Here is a 20,451-nt window from a genome sequence, read left to right as displayed (position 1 = left end):
TACTACCAAATGCTGATAAGGAACTTTTGCCAACCTTACACAAATGATATACCATATCCACTACTGACTTTGAACCAAAGTGATGGCTTATAAGAAGTCACTAGTGTATGAGATTAAATGAAGATGAGCAGAAGTTTGTGAATATAGATTATACTTCCATAATAGAGTTTGATGCAGGTCATGTAGGAAGACTTGTACATCAGATTAATTTAGTCGACCTGGATCACGTTGTTTTATAAAAAGCAAAAAGTTTTCTTAAGAAGGATCACTATTATCTAATATATAAAGCTGAGTGTATGTGTGTATGTATGTATGTCCGCTAAAGGAATCCCCACCGTCGCATTTACAATCAGGTACACCAGGTGTCCGGGAAGGTTTTAGACCAGGTCTTAGCTCTCTAGGATGTACAGTTCCTGAGATATTCCCCAAAAATGCATTAGTCAATAGAAGTTTGGCCACATGACCCTTATCAACCAATAGAAGCTTGCAGGTCCTCCTGCCTCCACATACACAGTTTTACTCCAGGTTTATATAACAACCCAGCCATTTATCTTCACTGTTGTAGGAGAGCTTTAAAGGAAATCTGTCACCAGGATAATCGCTATTGAAGTAAAGCCACGGCCTAATAACACTTAGTACCTTATTTCCAGATGTGCCTTTGTTCCAGCAATAGATGTTTTTATCCTCTCAAAATCCAGTTTATTTGGTATGCACATGAGCCAGTAAGGTGCCTAGAGGGGCGTCACTCTTGCAGGAAGGAGCCCGACACGCCCCCTGCCACAATGTGTCCACCCTCAAAAGACAAACTTAAAACCCCGCCCCCAGACCCCGCTAAGCCACGTCTCTGATCTGGTTAGGCCACGCCCCCTTCCCCTCCTCACCCAACAGGGATTGAAAAAATGAAGTTAAAAATAAACTTCTAGGTCCTGCTAAACCACGCCCCTATCCAGTTAGACCACGCCCCTCCCAATCCTCAGTCGGCAGGGATTGTAAAAAATAAAGTTAAATCAACTTCTGTCAGCTGCAGAGGTGGGAGGGACTGTGACTTTCTTCCTGCAGCTCACACTCTGATAGCACAGTGCTGCTGTTTGAGAGTGAGCTGTTCAAAAGGTCATCCTTGTGTCCGTCCAGGCCCTGCGCCAGACGGAGGACAGGGAGTTTGAAAGCCGGACTTTCCGGCCTAAATCAGAACTTCTGCCCACCCTAGGGGCAGGCTGCTGTTGAGGTCACAGTTAAGGGGATGGTCCGCTATGGAGGTCAGTGTTAAGGGGCAGATTGCTGTAAAGGCCACTGTTAAGGGGGCGGGCCCCTGTGGAGGTCACTGTCAAGGGAGTGGTGTGCTGTGAAACTCACTGTTAAAGGGGAAGGCTGCTGTAAAGGTCAAAGTTAAGGGGGCGAGCTGCTGTGGAGGTCCAATTTTAAGGGACGGGACACTGTGGGGGCGCAGTGTTAAGAGGTGGGGGGCTGTGGAGGTCACTGTTAAGGGGCAGGGTGCTGTAGATGTCACTGTTATAGTGGATAGTGTTGATATCTTTTAACGACACACACAAACATTAAATTAAATAGATTAAATGTACCCGAATGAAGCAGGGTCTTTCAGCTAGACACATATAACATTTAACAACTCTCAGTATACATTTTGAATCAATGTGCGCTTGTGTAGCTAAATGTTTAGTGTAGAAAAGTTGGATAAAAGTTGAGAGGTGCTTCTTCTCTGGACATCATACCTTAAAAATGATATGGACACATACTGTGTTTAATTGAGATTTAATGAAGAATGACTTTCTAGTAAAGCTACAGGAAATAGTTCAATAACTTTTATTTTTGATTAGATGGTGTGCAGAATTGGGTACAAGCTGCATTGTATGTCCTGTCATAAATTTTTTTTTTTATCTTAACCCCTTAACGCAAAATGCTGTGGATGTATGGCGGGGAAGCTGTGCCAGAACGCATTTCGCCGTTAATGCATGGCGGGCTGATTGGGCGGCTGCAAGAGCTGCTCCCACCCGATAAATGCTGGGGTAGCCCCTGGTAGCTGGGCCCCTGCTGCATCTGCCAACATTGCTGTTTACAGTAGAAGTGGTTTGGGCCGGGTGAAGGAGTGCATCGGGTCCCCGTGCTGCTGTGGTGTGGGAACTGATGTGTGACAAGGCAGCCCGATGCCATGCAGAGGCTGCCCTATGCCTTGCATGGCATCGGGACCTGCCTTCTACGGGTGCCCAGGAGATCCAGCCTCAGGCTGTGTATCTGGGCAACCTGTTAGTGTATTACTCTGTGTAATACACTAACAGCTAATGCATTACAATACAGATGTATTGTAATGCATTGCAGAGGGGATCAGACCCCCAAAAGTTGAAGTCCCAGAGTGGGACAGAAATAAAGTGTTTTCAATAAATAATATAAAGTTTAAAGTTAAAAAAAGTAAAAACTTTTACAATAAAAAATAGAAAAAAAAACACATATTAGGTATCGCCGGGTCCGTAACGACCGGCTCAATAAATATATCACATGATCCACCCCATCCTATAGATACCATAATTTAAAAAAAAATAAAAACTGTCACCTTACATCACTAAAAGTGCAACACCAAGCAATCAAAAAGGCGTATGCCCCCCAAAATAGTAACAATCGAACCATCACCTCATCCCACAAAAAATTATCTCCTACATAGGACAATCGCCCCCAAAAAAAACTATGGCTCTCAGACTATGAAGACACAAAAACATGCTTTTATTGTGTTAAATGTCAAAAATAAATAAAAGTATACATATTAGGTATGGCCGCATCCGTAACAACCTTCTCTATAAAAATACTGCATGACCTAACCCCTCAGGTGAACACCGTAATTTTTTTTTAAAATAAATGGTGTCAAAAAAGCAATTTTTTGTCACCTTACATCACAAAAAGTGTAATAACAAGCGATCAAAAAGTCATACGCACCCCAAAATGGTACCAATCAATCCGTCACTTCCGTAACGACCTGCTCTATAAAAATATCACATGACCTAACCCCACAGGTGAACACCGTAAAAAAATAAATAAATAATAAAGGTATCAAAAAAGCTATTTTTTTGTCTCCTAACATCACAAAAAGCGTAATACCAAGCGATCAAAAAGTCATATGCACGCTAAAATAGTACCAATCAAACCGTCATCTCATACAGAAAAAAATAGAGCTCCTACATAAGACAGTCGCCTAAAAAATATAAAAATATGGCTTTCAGAATATGGAGACACTAAAATTATTTTTTTCAAAAATGTTTTATTATGTAAAACTCAAACAAACCAAAATTTGGTATTTTCTTGTCCGTAACAACCTGCTCTATAAAAATAGCTCATGATCTAAAAATAAAAAGTGCGAAACAGCTATTTTTTTGTTACCTTGTTGCTGGCCAACCTACAGCTCTCCAGCTGTTGTAAAACTACAACTCCCACCATGCCCTGCTGTAGGCTGATAGCTGATAGCTGTAGGCAGACTGGGCATGCTGGGAGCTGTAGTTTTGCAACAACTAGAGAGCCGCAGATTGGCCATACCTGATCTATGCCCTAATATAGTACCAACAAAACTGCGACCTTATCCCGTAGTTTCCATAATGGGCTCACTTTTTTTGGAGTTTCTACTCCAGGGGTCTTGAAATATGACATGGCAAGTTAAAATGATCCCAGTGAAATCTGCCCTCCAAAAACCATATGGCATTCCTTTCCTTCTGTGCCCTGCCTTGTGCCAGTACAGCAGTTTACGACCACATATTGGGTGCTTCTATAAACTACAGAATGAAGGCAATAAATATTGAGTTTTGTTTGGCTGTTAACACTTGCTTTGTTAGCGGAGAAAAATGATTAAAATGGAAAATCTGCCAAAAAAGGGAAATTCTGAAATGTCATCTCCAATTTCCATTAATTCTTGTGGAACACTTAAAGGGTGTACAACGTTGGTAAAATTAGTTTAAAATACCTTGAGGGGTGTAGTTTCTAAAATGGGGTCACTTTTTTTGAGTTTCTACTCTAGGGGTGCATCAGGGGGGCTTTAAATGGGACATGTTGTCAAAAAAACAGTCCATAAAAATCTGCCTTCCGAAAAACATATGTTCCTTTCTTTCTGCGCCCTGCCGTGTAGCCATACAGCAGTTAACAACCACATATGGGGTGTTTCTGTAAACTACAGAATAAGGCCCCATGCACACAGCCGTTGTTCACAGCCGTGTGCGGGCCGTAGAACCGCGGCCTGGATCCCTCCTGAGAGCAGGAGCGCACGGCGTCACTGGTTGCTATGACGCCGTGCGCCCCCTGCTGCCGGCACAGTACAGTAATACACTGGTATAGATCGTACCAGTGTATTACTGTACTGTGCCGGCAGCAGGGAGCGCACGGCGTCATAGCAACCAGTGACGCCGTGCGCTCCTGCTCTCAGGAGGGATCCAGGCCGCGGTTCCACGGCCCGCACACGGCTGTGAACAACGGCCGTGTGCATGGGGCCTAAGGGAAATAAATATTACATTTTGTTTGGCTGTTAATCCTGGCTTTGTTAGAGGAAAAAAATGATTAAAATGGGAAATCTGCCAAAAAATGTGAAATTCTAAAATGTCATATCCTTTTTCAATTAATTCTTGTGGAACACCTAAAGGGTTAGCAACGTTTGTAAAATCAGTTTTGAATAACTTGAGGGGTGTAGTTTATAAAATGGGGCCACTTTTTTGGCTTTTCTACTCTAGGGGTGCATCGGGGGCTTCAAATGGGACATGGTGTAAAAAAAACAGTCCATCAAAATATGCCTTCCAAAAACCATATGGCGTTCCTTTCCTTCTGCGCCCTGCCGTGTAAACTTCAGAATCAGGGCAATAAATATTGAGTTTAGTTTGGCTGTTAATGCTTGCTTTGTTAGCGGAAAAAAATTATTAAAATAGAAAATCTGCAAAAAAAAAGTGAAATTCAGAAATTTCTTATCCATTTTCAATTAATTTTTATGGAACACCTAAAGGGTTAACAGCGTTTGTAAAATCAGTTTTGAATACCTTGACAGGTGTAGTTTATAAAATGGGGACACTTTTTTGGAGTTTCTACTCTAGGGGTGCATCAGGGGGCTTCAAATGGGACATGGTGTCAAAAAACCAGTCCATCAAAATCTGGCTTCCAAAATCCATACAGCGTTCCTTTCCTTCTGCACCCTGCCATGTGGCCATACAGCAGTTTGGGGCCACATATGGGGTGTTTCTGTAAACAACAGAATCAGGGCACTAAATATTGAGTTTTGTTTGGCTGTTAACCTTTGCTTTGTTAGCGTAAAAATGATTAAAATGGAAAATCTGCCCAAAAAGTTAAATTCTGAAGTTTCATCTTTATTTTCCATTAATTCTTGTGGAACACCTAAAGGGTTAACAAGGTTTGTAAAATCTGTTTTAAATACCTTGAGGGGTGAAGTTTCTAAAATGGGTGGTTTCTATTATGTATTCCTCACAAAGTGACCTGAACTGGTCCTTAAAAATTGGGTTTTGGAAATTTTCAGAAAAATTTTAAGATTTGCTTCTGAATTTCTAAGCCTTCGAACGTCCACAAAAAATAAAATGGCATTCACAAAATGATCCAAACATGAAGTAGACATATGGGAAATGTAAAGTAATAACTATTATATCAGGTATCACTATTTGTTTTAAGAGCAGAGAAATAGAAATTTGGAAAGTTGTGAATGTTTCAAAATTTTTGATAAATTTTGTATTTTTTATGAATAAAAATGAAAAATTTTGATTAAAATTTACTACTGTCATGAAGTACAATATGTGACTAGTGATGAGCGGCAGGGGCAATATTCGAATTCGCGATATTTCGCGAATATTTGGGCAAATATTCGCCATATATTCGCAAATTCGCGAATTCATGATCTCCAGCCATTATTTTCTAGATTTTGAAAATTCGCATAAAATTCGCATGAACTGGTATTTTCACAAAAATCAAATATTCGCAATTACGAATATATTTTGCCATATTCGAAATATTCGCGAATTCTCGAAGTGCTGATATTCGCGATTAAAATTCGCAATTCGAATATTCATGATCAACACTATATGTGACGACAGAACAGTCTCAGAATGGCTTGGATAAATAAAAACGTTTTAAAGTTATCACCACATAAAGTGACACATGTCAGATTTGCAAAATTCAGCTTGGTCATTGAGGGGTTAAAGAAAGTATGGAAATGAGGGAAAATCAGTTCTGCCTATGGGTCCCTTTCAATGGAACTCAAGGTGTAAGGTGGTGTTTGAGTTGTGGTGTATTTTCTCCTTAACCTCGTGGGGATATAGGGTGTACAGGTACGCCCTGATGTCCTGGTACTTAAGGACACAGGGCGTACCGTGCGGCGGTGATCGGAACTGGGTGCCTGCTAAATTCAATCAGCAGGCACCCTGGGACAATGCTGAGGGGGGTCCTGTGACCCCCCCGTATCAGCGATCGCTGTGGATTAACCCCTTCTATGCCGCTGACCGTGGCATAGAAGGGTTTTGTGTTTAAGTGAGCCCATCGAGTCCCCGCGCTGCTGTGGCGGGTACTCGATGTCTCAGAAGGCAGCCCGATGTCGTGCAGAGGCTGCCCAATGCCTTGCACGGCATCGGGACCTGCCTTCTACGGGAGCCGAGGAGATCCAGCCTCAGTGTCATGCACTTACAGGCAATGCATTACAATACAGATGTATTGTAATGCATTGCAGAGGGGATCAGACACCAAAAAGTGAACATCAGAAATAAAATAAAGAAAAAAAAGTTTAAAAAAGTGTTTTAAATAAAATTTATAAAGTAAGAAAATTAATAAAGTAAAAAAAGAAAGAAAACACTCCTTTCCCCTTATTTTATAATAAAAAACAGAACCCCCCACACATATTAGGTATCGATGTGTCCGTAATGACCGCCTCTATAAATATATCACATAATCCACCCTGTCTGATAAATACCATAAAAAAAAAAAAAAAACTGTGTAAAAAAAAAAATTTTTTGTCACCTTACATCACAAAAAGTGCAACATTAAGTGATCAAAAAGGCGTATGCCCCCCAAAATTGTACCAATCTAACCATCACCTCATCACGCAAAAAATGAGCACCTAACTAAGACAATAGCCCAAAAGATAAACAATCTATGGCTCAGAATATGGAGACACTAAAACATAATTTTTTTTGTTTAAAAATAAAAAAACGGTGTAAAAAAAGCCATTTTTTGTCACCTTACGTCACAAAAAGTGTAATAGCAAGCGATCAAAAAGTTATACGCACCACAAAATAGTGCCAATAAAACCGCCATCTCAACCCGCAAAAATAATATCCTACATAAGATAATCGCCCAAAAACTGAAAAAACTATGGATCTCACACTATGGAGACACTAAAGCATGATTTTTCTTGTTTCAAAAATGAAATCATTGTGTAAAACTTAAATAAATAAAAAGTAAACATATTAGGTATCGCCACGTCCATAAATACCCTGCTCTATAAAAATATCACATGACCTAACCCCTCAGGTGAATACTGTAATTACATTTTAATTAAAAGTGTAAAAAAAGCCATTTTTGTCACCTTACATCACAAAAAGTGCAATATCAAGTGATCAAAAAGGCGTATGCCCACTAAAATTGTACCAATCTAACCATCACCTTATCACGCAAAAAATGAGCCCCTAACTAAGACAATCGCCCGAAAAAGAAAAATCGATGGCTCAGAATATGGAGACACTAAAACATAATTTTATTTTTGTTTCAAAAATGCTGGTATTGTGTAAAACTTAATTAAATAAAAAAAGTATACATATTAGGTATCGCCGTGTCTGTAAGAACCTGCTCTATAAAAATATCACATGACTTAACCCCTCAGGTGAATACCGTAAAATAATAAAAATAAAAACTGTGTAAAAAAAGCCATTTTTTGTCACCTTACGTCACAAAAAGTGTAATAGCAAGCGATCAAAAAGTCATACGCAACCCAAAATAGTTCCAATCAAACCGTCATCTCATCCCGCAAAAATCATACCCTACCTAAGATAATCGCCCAAAAACTGAAAAAACTATGGATCTCACACTATGGAGACACTAAAACATGATTTTTTATGTTTCAAAAATGAAATCATTGTGTAAAACGTACATAAATAAATAAATAAATAAATAGACATATTAGGTATCGCCGCGTCTGTAAATACCCTGCTCTATAAAAATATCACATGACCTAACCCCTCAGATGAATACCGTTATTTTTATAAAAACGGTGTAAAAAAAGCAATTTTTGTCACCTTACATCACAAAAAGTGCAACATTAAGTGATCAAAAAGGCGTATGCCCCCCAAAATTGTACCAATCTAACCATCACCTCATCCCACAAAAAATGAGCCCCTAACTAAGACAATCACCCAAAAAATTAAAAATATATGGCTCAGAATATGGAGACACTAAAACATAATTATTTTTGTTTAAAAAATGCTGGTATTGTGTAAAATGTAAGTTAATAAAAAAAGTATACATATTAGGTATCGCCGTGTTCGTAAGAACCTGCTCTATAAAAATATCATATGAATTAACCCCTCAGGTGAATACCGTAAAAAAATAAAAATAAAAACTGTGTAAAAAAAGCTATTTTTTGTCACCTTACTTCACAAAAAGTGTAATAGCAAGCGATCAAAAAGTCATACGCACCTCAAAATAGTGCCAATCAAACCGTCATCTCATCCCGCAAAAATGATATCCTACATAAGATAATCAACCAAAAACTGAAAAAACTATGGATCTCACACTATGGAGACACTAAAAGATGATTTTTCTTGTTTAAAAAATGAAATCATTGTGTAAAAGGTACATAAATAAATAAATAAACATATTAGGTATCGCCACGTCCATAAATACCCTGCTCTATAAAAATATCACATGACCTAACTTCTCAGGTGAATACCATAATTATTTTTTTATAAAAACGGTGTAAAAAAGCCATTTTTTGTCACCTTACATCACAAAAAGTGTAAAGTTTTACCTCTATTTTTCATTAATTATTGTAGAACACCTAAAGTGTGTTTGTAAAATCAGTTTTGAATACCTTGAGGGGTGTAGTTTGTAAAATGGGGTAATTTTTGGGTGGTTTCAATTATGTAAGCCTCACAAAATGACTTCAGACCTGAACTGGTCCTGAAAAAGTGGGTTTTAGAAAGTTTCTGAAAAATTTCAAGATTTGCTTCTAAACTTCTAAGCCTTGTAACTTCCCCAAAAATCAAAATGGCATTCACAAAATGATCCAAACATGAAGTAGACATATGGGGAATGTAAAGTAATAACTATTTTTGGAGATTACTATCTATTATAAAAGTAGAGAAATTGAAATTTGGAAATTTGCTAATTTCTCTAAATTTTTGGTAAATTTTGAATTATTGTCCCCAACAATTTGGTGTCTTTCACAGCCCTTTCTGGACTGAGCTACAGCCTCCCTCATGTGCAGTATAACTCCAGCATTGCCCACTACTTCTTGGTTACCACAGGGCTGTTATCTCACACAACAGCCCACTGTTCTCCTAGTTATCTTTTTGTCCCATCACCTCCCATCTTCCCACCTGTGTCTCACAGGGGCTGAGTCAGAGCCTGCAATTATTTCAACACTTACACATCTCTCTGCTGCCTTCTTCACAGACACCTATGAGGTTTATTTAGGTCCTTTTTTTGAGAACTGCTCCATGCCTCTGTTCTAGTTCTTCTTTGGTACATGGAACCTCTGTATATTGTGTAGCTACCTCCACAGACTGACTCAGTTCCCACGATCATTTATCTATCTATCTATCTATCTATCTATCTATCTATCTATCTATCTTCTTGATCTCAGCTACAACAGCAACATCTAATAAGAGCAGCAAATAACATAGCATCAATAAATTTACATTGAACCACAAACAAACTTGTAAGTGGGAACATATTAAATTTAACCTCTTTCTAGGGGCCCAGGATTTCCTCTAACTTATTATAAAGTGGACACTACATATTTGGATAGAAAGTGTTTCCTTATATACAAAGAACCCAATCTGAGTCCAATGGCCATGGACGTTACAACACTATAGCATTATTCTAGGTGAGGCCACCAGCTATAGATTCTGTTGGGTCTAGTTAAAGCTCTTTACATTTACTATAAATGGCATCTGTCAGCAGATTTGTACCTATGAAACTGGCTGACCTGTGACGTGCGCTTGACAGCAGTCTCATGTTCATGTGTGCCCATATAGCTGAGAAAAAATTATGTTTTAATATCGGCAGATGAGCCTTTAAGAGTAACGGGGGCATTGCCATTAATCCTACAGGTTCTGCTCTCTACCGCACCCTCTGCACTTTGATTGACAGGACCAGGCAGTCTACAAATACAGTATTTTTTTGTAACAGAGTAGTGATTGAAATCTGGACAGTTTATTTCTCAGATGCTTGGTACAATACACAGCTATGAGATAATTTTTCCATTTAAAATGATCTGTGGTCATAATTATGGAAATATTTACTGTAATTCAAGTCAGATTGTATATTATTATATTGTATTTTCAATATCTACAACTGTCTGATTTTGCTTGCAAGGAATCAAAAATAGGCAGCACAAGGAGTTAATACGTTGCCGACCTAGGACGAGAATGGTCGTCCTAACTGGCCGGTACTTAATGCACTAGGACGAGCATTCTGATCCTAGGGTTAAGTGGCTGCCCCACACACGCTGCCGCGATCAGCAGCAGGGGCCCGGCTGATACTGACAGCCCCTGCTGTATCTGTCAGCATTGGTGAAAACACAGATGCCGGCGGATTAACCCCCTGTATGCCATGGTCACGCTGACCGCGGCATACAGGGGGTTTGCGGCAGCTTGTACATCCCCATCGGGTCCCCGTGCTGTGGTGATGGGGACCTGATGGTTGCTATGGCAGCCCCGATGCCTTGAACAGGCATCGGGACTGCCAGCTACGGAAGCCCAGGAGATCCAGCCCCAGGATTACAGTGGAAGACACTAAGGCCCCTTTCACACGGGCGAGTTTTCCGTGCGGGTGCGATCCGTGCGGCGAACGTATAGCACCCGCACTAAAACCTGACCCATTCATTTCTATGGGGCTGTGCACATGAGCGTTGTTTTTCACGCATCACTTGTGCGTTCAGTTGAAATCGCAGCATGCTCTATTTTGTCCGATTTTGACATGACGCAGGCCCCATAGAAGTGAATGGGGTGCGTGAAAATCGCATAGAATCCGCAAGCAAGTACGGATGCGGTGCGATTTTCACGCACGGTTGCTAGGAGACGATCGGGATGGAGACCCGATCATTATTATTTTCCCTTATAACATGGTTATAAGGGAAAATAATAGCATTCTGAATACAGAATGCATAGTAAAACAGCGCTAGAGGGGTTAAAAAAAAAAGAAAAAAAATTAACTCACCTTAGTCCACTTGATCGCGAAGCCGGCATCTCCTTGTGTCTCCTCTGCGCTGAACAGGACCTGGGGTGAGCTGCTCCATTAAATACCGGTTAAGGACCTTCTATGACGTCACTCCGGTCATCACATGGTCTTTTACCATGGTGAATCACCATGGTGAAAGATCATGTGACGTACCATGTGATGACCGGAGTGACGTCATCGAAGGTCCTTAACCGGTATTTAATGGAGCAGCTCACCCCTGGTCCTGTTCAGCGCAGAGGAGACACAAGGAGATGCCGGGCTTCGTGATCAAGTGGACTAAGGTGAGTTAAATTATTATTATTTTTTTTAACCCCTCTAGCGCTGGTTTACTATGCATTCTGTATTCAGAATGCTATTATTTTCCCTTATAACCATGTTATAAGGGAAAATAATACAATCTTCAGAACATCAATCCCAAGCCCGAACTTCTGTGAAGAAGTTCGGGTTTGGGTACCAAACATGCGCGATTTTTCTCATGCGAGTGCAACGCATGACAATGTTTTGCACTCGCGCGGGAAAATCGCGCATTTTCCCGCAACGCACCCGGCTCTTATCCGGGCAAAAAAACTGAAGCCCTTGTGAAAGAGGCCTAACAGTTCAATACAGCACGATACAAATGTATTGTGCTGTATTGAAACAGGGATCCGACCCTGAAATGTTAAAGTCCCATAGTGGGACAAAAAATAAAGTGAAAAAAGAAGTTAAAAATAAGAAAGATTACAAAAAAAATAAGGTTTAAAAAACAAAACAAAAAAACGCCCTTTTCCCAAAGTAAAGTAAAATTATTATTTTTTTTAATAGGGAAAAAAAGAAAAGTAGACATATTAGGTATTGCCGTGTCCGTATCAACCAGCTCTCTAAAAATATCACGTGACCTAACCCCTCAGGTGAACACCTTAAAAAATAAAAAATAAAAACTGTGCTAAAAAACATTTTTTGTCACCTTACATCACTAAAAGTGCAACAGCAAGCGATCAAAAAGGCATATGCCCCACAAAATAGTACCAATATAACTGTCACCTCATCCCACAAAAAATTAGCCCCTACCTACTGGTACAGAATAGCCATAAACAAAAAAAAAAATATGGCTCTCAGACTATGGAGACACTAAAACATGATTTTTTTTGTTTCAAAAATGCTTTCATTGTGTTAAATGTAAAAAAAAGTATAGATATATATATATATATATATATATATATATATATATATATATATATTAGGTATCGCAGCAACCTGCTCTATAAAAATACCAACGTGACCAAACACCCAAAAAAAATACGGTGTCAAAAACGCAATTTTTTATCTCCTTACATCATAAAAGGTGTAATAGCAAGCAATCAAAAAGTAATACGAACCTCAAAATAGTGCTAATCAAACCATCATCTCATTCCGCAAAAATTCTACCCTTCCTAAGACAATCGCCCAAAAAATATAAAAACTATGGCTCTCCGACTATGAAGACACTAAAACATTATTTTTTTTGTTTCAAAAATGATATCATTGTGTAAAACTTAAATAAAGAAAAAACGTATACATATTAGGTATTGTCACGTCCGTAACGACAAAAACATCACATGACCTAATCCCTCAGATAAACACAGTAAAAAAAAAAAAAAATGTGTCAAAGCCATTTTTTGTCACCTTGCATCACAAAAAGTGTAAGGCCTCCTGCACACGAACGTGTGCGCCCCGTGGCTGTGCTGCGGGCCGCAATGCACAAACTCTGTCCGTGGGGAAGGCACAGCGGATCATGGACCCATTTACTTTAATCGGTCCGCGATCCAGCCGTTCCGCAAAAAGATAGGACATGTTCTATCTTTTTGTGGAACGGAAGTACGGGACGAAACCCCACGGAAGCACTCCATAGTGCTTCCTTAGGGTTCCGTTCTGTGCTTCCGTTACGCACCATTCCGCATCTCCAGATTTGCAGACCTATTGAAGTGAATGGGTCCCCATCCGTGATGCGGAATGCCCACGGAATGATGCCCGTGTATTGCGGATCTGCAAATACGGTCCGCAATATGGCAACAGGACACCTACGGTCGTGTGCAGGAGGCCTGATAGCAAGCGATCAAAAAGTCATATGCACTCCAAAATAGTGCCAATCAAACCGTCATCTCATCCCGCAAAAATGATACCATACCTATGACAATCCCCCCAAAAATAAAAAAACTATGTCTCTAAGGCCAAGTTCACATGAACGTATGGCTTTTATTGTTTTTTGCGGTCCGTTTTTCATGGATCCTTGTTCCGTTTTTGAGTTCCGTTGTGTTTCTGTTTCCTTTCTGTTTTTCCGTTCTGTTTTTCTATATGCCATGTACAGTATACAGTAATTACATAGAAAAAATTGGGCTGGCCATAATATTTTCAATAGATGGTTCAGAAAAAACGTAACGGAAACGGAAGACATACGGATGCATTTCCGTATGTGTTCCGTTTTTTTTTTGCGGACCCATTGACTTGAATGGAGCCACGGAATTTGATTTGCGGGCAATAATAGGACATGTTCTATCTTTCATCGGAACGGAAAAATGGAAATACGGAAACGGAATGCATACGGAGTACATTCCATTTTTTTTGCGGAACCATTGAAATGAATGGTTCCGTATACGGAACACAAAAAAACAGCCCGTACACTCGCAAAAAAGACGTTTGTGTGAACTAGGCCTAAGGTCTCCTGCACACGACCGTTTTTCCCCCCGTTTACTGGCCGTTTTTTGCATTCCGTATACGGTCCGTAATTCATTTCAATGCTTCCACAAAAAAAACTGAATGTATTCCGTATGCATTCCGTTTCCGTATTTCAGTTTTTCCGTTCCGTTTAGAGATAGAACATGTCCTATGATTGCACTGAAAAAGCCATACGGTCGTGTGCAGGAGGCCTAAGACTATGGAGACACTAAAACATGATTTCTTTTGTTTCAAAAATGATATCAATGTGTAAAACTTAAATAAAGAAAAAAAGTATACATATTAGGTATTGCCATGTCCGTAATGACCTGCTCTATAAAAATATCACATGACCTAACCCATCAGGGGAACATAGTAAATAAATAAATACAGTGTCAAAGCCATTTTTTGGCACCTTGCATCAGAAAAAGTGTAATAGCAAGCGAGCAAAAAGTCATACGCACCCCAAAATAGTGCCAATCAAACCGTCATCTCATCCCGCAAAAATAACACCTAAGACAATCTCCCAAAAAATAAAAAACTATGGCATCTCAGACTATGGAGACACTAAAACATGATTTTTTTTTAATTAAAAAATGATATTAGTGTATAAAACTTAAATAAAAAAGTATACATATTAGGTATCGCCGCATCTGTAATTAGGTATCGCTGCATGCTCTATAAAATATCACATGACCAAACCCCTCAGCTGAACACTGTAAAAAAACTAAAATAAAAACTGTACTAGAAAAAAAAAAAATGTTGTCACCTTACATCACTAAAAGTGCAACACCAAGCAATCAAAAAGGCATATGCCCAACAAAATAGTACCAATCTAACCGTCACCTAATTTCTCAAAAATGATACCCTAACTAAGAAAATCGCCCAAAAAATTTGAAAAACTATGGCTCTCAGACTGTGGAGACACTAAAACATGTTTTTTTTGTTTCAAAAATGATATAATTGTGTAAAACTTAAATAAAGAAAAAAAGTATACATATTAGGTATTGTCACGTCTGTAACGACCTGCTCTATAAAAATATCACATGATTTAACCCCTCAGGTGAACACAGTAAAAAAACAAAAACAAAAAAAAACTGTGTCAAAGCCATTTTTTGTCACCTTACATCACAAAAAGTGTAAAAGCAAGCGATCAAAAAGTCATATGCACCCCAAAATAGTGCCAATTTAACCTTCATTTAATCACACAAAAATGGTACTCTACCTAAGACAATTGCCCGAAAAATAAAAAAAACTATGGCACTCAGAATATGAAGACACTAAAACATGATTTTTTTTGTTGTTAAAAAAATGCGGCTATTGTGTAAAACATAAATAAATAAATAAATAAAAGTATACATATTAGGTATCGCCGCATCCGTAAGAACGTGCTGTATAAAAATATCACAAGAACTAACCCCTCAGGTGAACAGGTGAAATAAAATAAAAACAGTGTAAAAAAGCTATTTTTTGTCACCTTACATCACAAATAGCAAGCGATCAAAAAGTCATATGCACCCTAAAAAAGTACCAATCAAACCTTAATCTCAGATAGAAAAAAAAGAGCCCCAACATAAGACAGTCGCCCAAAAAATAAAAATAAATTATAGCTTTCAAAATATAGAGAAACTAAAATATATTTTTTTCAAAAATGCTTTATTATGTAAAACTGAAACAAACAACCAAAAAAAGGTATTTGGTATTGTCGCATCCATAACAACCTGCTCTATACAAATACATCATGATCTAACCTGTCAGATGAACATTGTAAATAAGAAAAAATAAAAATGGTGCCAAAAAAAATCATCTGCACCATAAAATAGTACAAACAAAACTGCCAACTTTTCCCGTAGTTTCCAAAATGGGGTCACTTTTTGGGAGTTTCTACTCTAGGGGTGCATCAGGGGGTCTTCAAATGTGACATGGCAAGTTAAAATTATCCCAGTGAAATCTGCCTTCCAAAAACCATATGGCATTCCTTTCCTTCTGCGCCCTACCGTGTGCCCGTACAGCAGTTTACGACCACATATGGGGTGTTTCTGTAAACTACAGAATCAGGGCAATAAATATTGAGTTTTATCAAGCTGTTAACCTTTTCTTTGTTAGTGGAAAAAAAATTGATTAAAATGAAAAATCTGCCAAAAAATGCTAAATTCTGAAATCTCATCTCCATTTTCCATTAATTCTTGGGGAACACCTAAAGGATTAACAAAGTTTGTAAAATCAGTTTTGAATACCTTGAGGGGTGTCGTTTCTAAAATGGGGTCATTTTGGGGTGGTTTCTATTATGTAACCCTCGCAAAGTGAGTTCAGACCTGAACTGGTCCTTAACCACTTCAGCCCCGCTAGGTGAAACCCCCTTCATGACCAGGCCACTTTTTACACTTCGGCACTACACTCCTTTCACCGTTTATCGCTCGGTCATGCAAATTACCACCCAAATGAATTTTACCTCCTTTTCTTCTCACTAATGGAGCTTTCATTTGGTGGTATTTTATTGCTGCTGACATTTTTACTTTTTTTGTTATTAATCAAAATGTAACGATTTGTTTGCAAAAAAATGACATTTTTCACTTTCAGCTGTGAAATTTTGCAAAAAAAACGACATCCATATATAAATTTTTCGCTAAATTTATAGTTCTACATGTCTTTGATAAAAAAAAAATGTTTGGGCAAAAAAAAAAATGGTTTGGGTAAAAGTTATAGCATTTACAAACTATGGTACAAAAATGTGAATTTCCGCTTTTTGAAACGGCTCTGATTTTCTGAGCACCTGTCATGTTTCCTGAGGTTCTACAATGCCCAAACAGTATAACTACCCCACAAATGACCCCATTTCGGAAAGTAGACACCCTAAGGTATTCGCTGATGGGCATAGTGAGTTCATAGAACTTTTTATTTTTTGTCACAAGTTAGCGGAAAATTATGATGATTTATTTATTTTTATTTTTTTCTTACAAAGTCTCATATTCCACTAACTTGCGACAAAAAATAAAAAATTCTAGGAACTCACCATGCCCCTCACAGAATACCTTGGGGTGTCTTCTTTCCAAAATGGGGTCACTTGTGGCGTAGTTATACTGCCCTGGCAATTTAGGGGCCCAAATGTGTGAGAAGAACTTTGCAATCAAAATGTGTAAGAAATGACCGGTGAAATCCGAAAGGTGCACTTTGGAATATGCGCCCCTTTGCCCACCTTGGCAGCAAAAAAGTGTCACACATGTGGTATCGCCGTACTCAGGAGAAGTTGGGGAATGTGTTTTGGGGTGTCATTTTACATATACCCATGCTGGGTGAGAGAAATATCTTGGCAAACGACAACTTTTCCCATTTTTTTATACAAAGTTGGCATTTGACCAAGATATTTTTCTCACCCAGCATGGGTATATGTAAAATGACACCCCAAAACACATTCCCCAACTTCTCCTGAGTACGACAATACCAGATGTGTGACACTTTTTTGCTGCCAAGGTGGGCAAAGGGGCACATATTCCAAAGTGCACCTTTCGGATTTTGCAGGGCATTTTTTACACATTTTGATTGCAAGGTACTTCTCACACATTTGGGCCCCTAAATTGCCAGGGCAGTATAACTACGCCACAAGTGACCCCATTTTGGAAAGAAGACACCCTAAGGTATTCCGTGAGGGGCACTGCGAGTTCCTAGAATTTTTTATTTTTTGTCACAAGTTAGCAGAAAATGATGATTTTTTTTTTTCTCTTTTTTCCTTACAAAGTCTCATATTCCACTAACTTGCGACAAAAAATAAAAAATTCTAGGAACTCGCCATGCCCCTCACGGAATACCTTGGGGTGTCTTCTTTCCAAAATGGGGTCACTTGTGGCGTAGTTATACTGCCCTGGCAATTTAGGGGCCCATATGTGTGAGAAGTACTTTGCAATCAAAATCTGTAAAAAATGACCGGTGAAATCCGAAAGGTGCACTTTGGCATATGCGCCCCTTTGCCCACCTTGGCATCAAAAAAGTGTCAAACATCTGGTATCGCCGTACTCAGGAGAAGTTGGGGAATGTGTTTTGGGGTGTCATTTTACATATACCCATGCTGGGTGAGAAAAATATCTTGGTCAAATGCCAACTTTGTATAAAAAAAATGGGAAAAGTTGTCGTTTGCCAAGATATTTCTCTCACCCAGCATGGGTATATGTAAAATGACACCCCAAAACACATTCCCCAACTTCTCCTGAGTACGGTGATACCAGATGTGTCACACTTTTTTGCTGCCAAGGTGGGCAAAGGGGCACATATTCCAAAGTGCACCTTTCGGATTTTGCAGGGCATTTTTTACACATTTTGATTGCAAGGTACTTCTCACACATTTGGGCCCCTAAATTGCCAGGGCAGTATAACTACGCCACAAGTGACCCCATTTTGGAAAGAAGACACCCTAAGGTATTCCGTGAGGGGCACTGCGAGTTCCTAGAATTTTTTATTTTTTGTCACAAGTTAGCAGAAAATGATGATTTTTTTTTTTCTCTTTTTTCCTTACAAAGTCTCATATTCCACTAACTTGCGACAAAAAATAAAAAATTCTAGGAACTCGCCATGCCCCTCACGGAATACCTTGGGGTGTCTTCTTTCCAAAATGGGGTCACTTGTGGCGTAGTTATACTGCCCTGGCAATTTAGGGGCCCATATGTGTGAGAAGTACTTTGCAATCAAAATCTGTAAAAAATGACCGGTGAAATCCGAAAGGTGCACTTTGGAATATGCGCCCCTTTGCCCACCTTGGCATCAAAAAAGTGTGACACATCTGGTATCGCCGTACTCAGGAGAAGTTGGGGAATGTGTTTTGGGGTGTCATTTTACATATACCCATGCTGGGTGAGAGAAATATGTTGGCAAAAGACAACTTTTCCCATTTTTTTATACAAAGTTGGCATTTGACCAAGATATTTATCTCACCCAGCATGGGTATATGTAAAATGACACCCCAAAACACATTCCCCAACTTCTTCTGAGTACGGCGATACCAGATGTGTCACACTTTTTTGCAGCCTAGATGCGCAAAGGGGCCCAAATTCCTTTTAGGAGGGCATTTTTAGACATTTGGATCCCAGACTTCTTCTCACGCTTTAGGGCCCCTAAAAAGCCAGGGCAGTATAAATACCCCACATGTGACCCCACTTTGGAAAGAAGACACCCCAAGGTATCCAATGAGGGGCCTGGCAAGTTCAAAGAATTTTTTTTTTTTCGCATAAGTTAGCGGAAATTGATTTTTTTTTGTTTTTTCTCACAAAGTCTCACTTTCCGCTAACTTAGGACAAAAATTTCAATCTTTCATGGACTCAATATGCCCCTCAGCAAATACCTTGGGGTGTCTTCTTTCCAAAATGGGGTCAGTTGTGGGGTGTTTGTACTGCCCTGGCATTTGAGGGTCTCCGCAATCATTACATGTATGGCCAGCATTAGGAGTTTCTGCTATTCTCCTTATATTGAGCATACAGGTAATGAGATTTTTTTTTCCGTTCAGCCTCTGGGCTGAAAGAAAAAAATGAACGGCACAGATTTCTTCATTCGCATCGATCAATGTGGATGAAAAAATCTCTGCCAAAAAAAAAAAAATGGAGGGGAAAGGCGTCTGCCAGGACATAGGAGCTCCGCCCTACATCCATACCCACTTAGCTCGTATGCCCTGGCAAACCAGATTTCTCCATTCGCATCAATCGATGTGGATGAATAAATCATTGCCGGGATTTTTTTTTTTATATATATATATACATACAAAGTGCTTGCCAAAGCATAGGAACGCCGCCTCCTCCTCAGCTCGTATGCCTCGGCAAACGTATCTGTCACTGCAGAGGAGAAAATCCCGTCTTGCAGCGCCGCATACACCGACTTGCGTGTAATCTGACAGCAGCGCAATGCTTCTGTCAGAATGCACATCGGTGCTGCAGCTAGTAGATCGGTTGGTCCACCTGGAAGGTAAAAAGACAAAAAAAAAAAAAAAGAAAAAAACAGGCCACAACGCAATAATTTTATTAACTTTGGAACAGAACATGTAACTTTAACTTTTGGAACTAAACATTAACCTGTTTGCTTACCTGTTTTTTTTTTTGTTTTTTTACCTTTATAGAACAAACCTCTCCTTCCCCATGGGTCAATGTGCAAAGCGCAAATCGCCCAAAGATGTGGCGAAGTGCGTTATGCACTTTGTCCCATGTGAAAGGAGACGTTTGCAGCAGCAGTGAGTGAATGGGCCCTAATAGCCCTGTGTGCCTGTCCTGGTGAGATGATCCCTATGCTAATAGTGTACCTGTGAGTGGTACTTCCGGAAACACTCTCCAAAGCATAGGGCAGGGTGGTCCGGACAGTCAGGACAGAAATAGCGGGTGT

This window comes from Bufo gargarizans, chromosome 4, assembly GCF_014858855.1.
Source record: "Bufo gargarizans isolate SCDJY-AF-19 chromosome 4, ASM1485885v1, whole genome shotgun sequence".
NCBI lineage: Eukaryota > Metazoa > Chordata > Amphibia > Anura > Bufonidae > Bufo > Bufo gargarizans.
Note: the sequence above shows the minus strand (reverse complement) of the source record.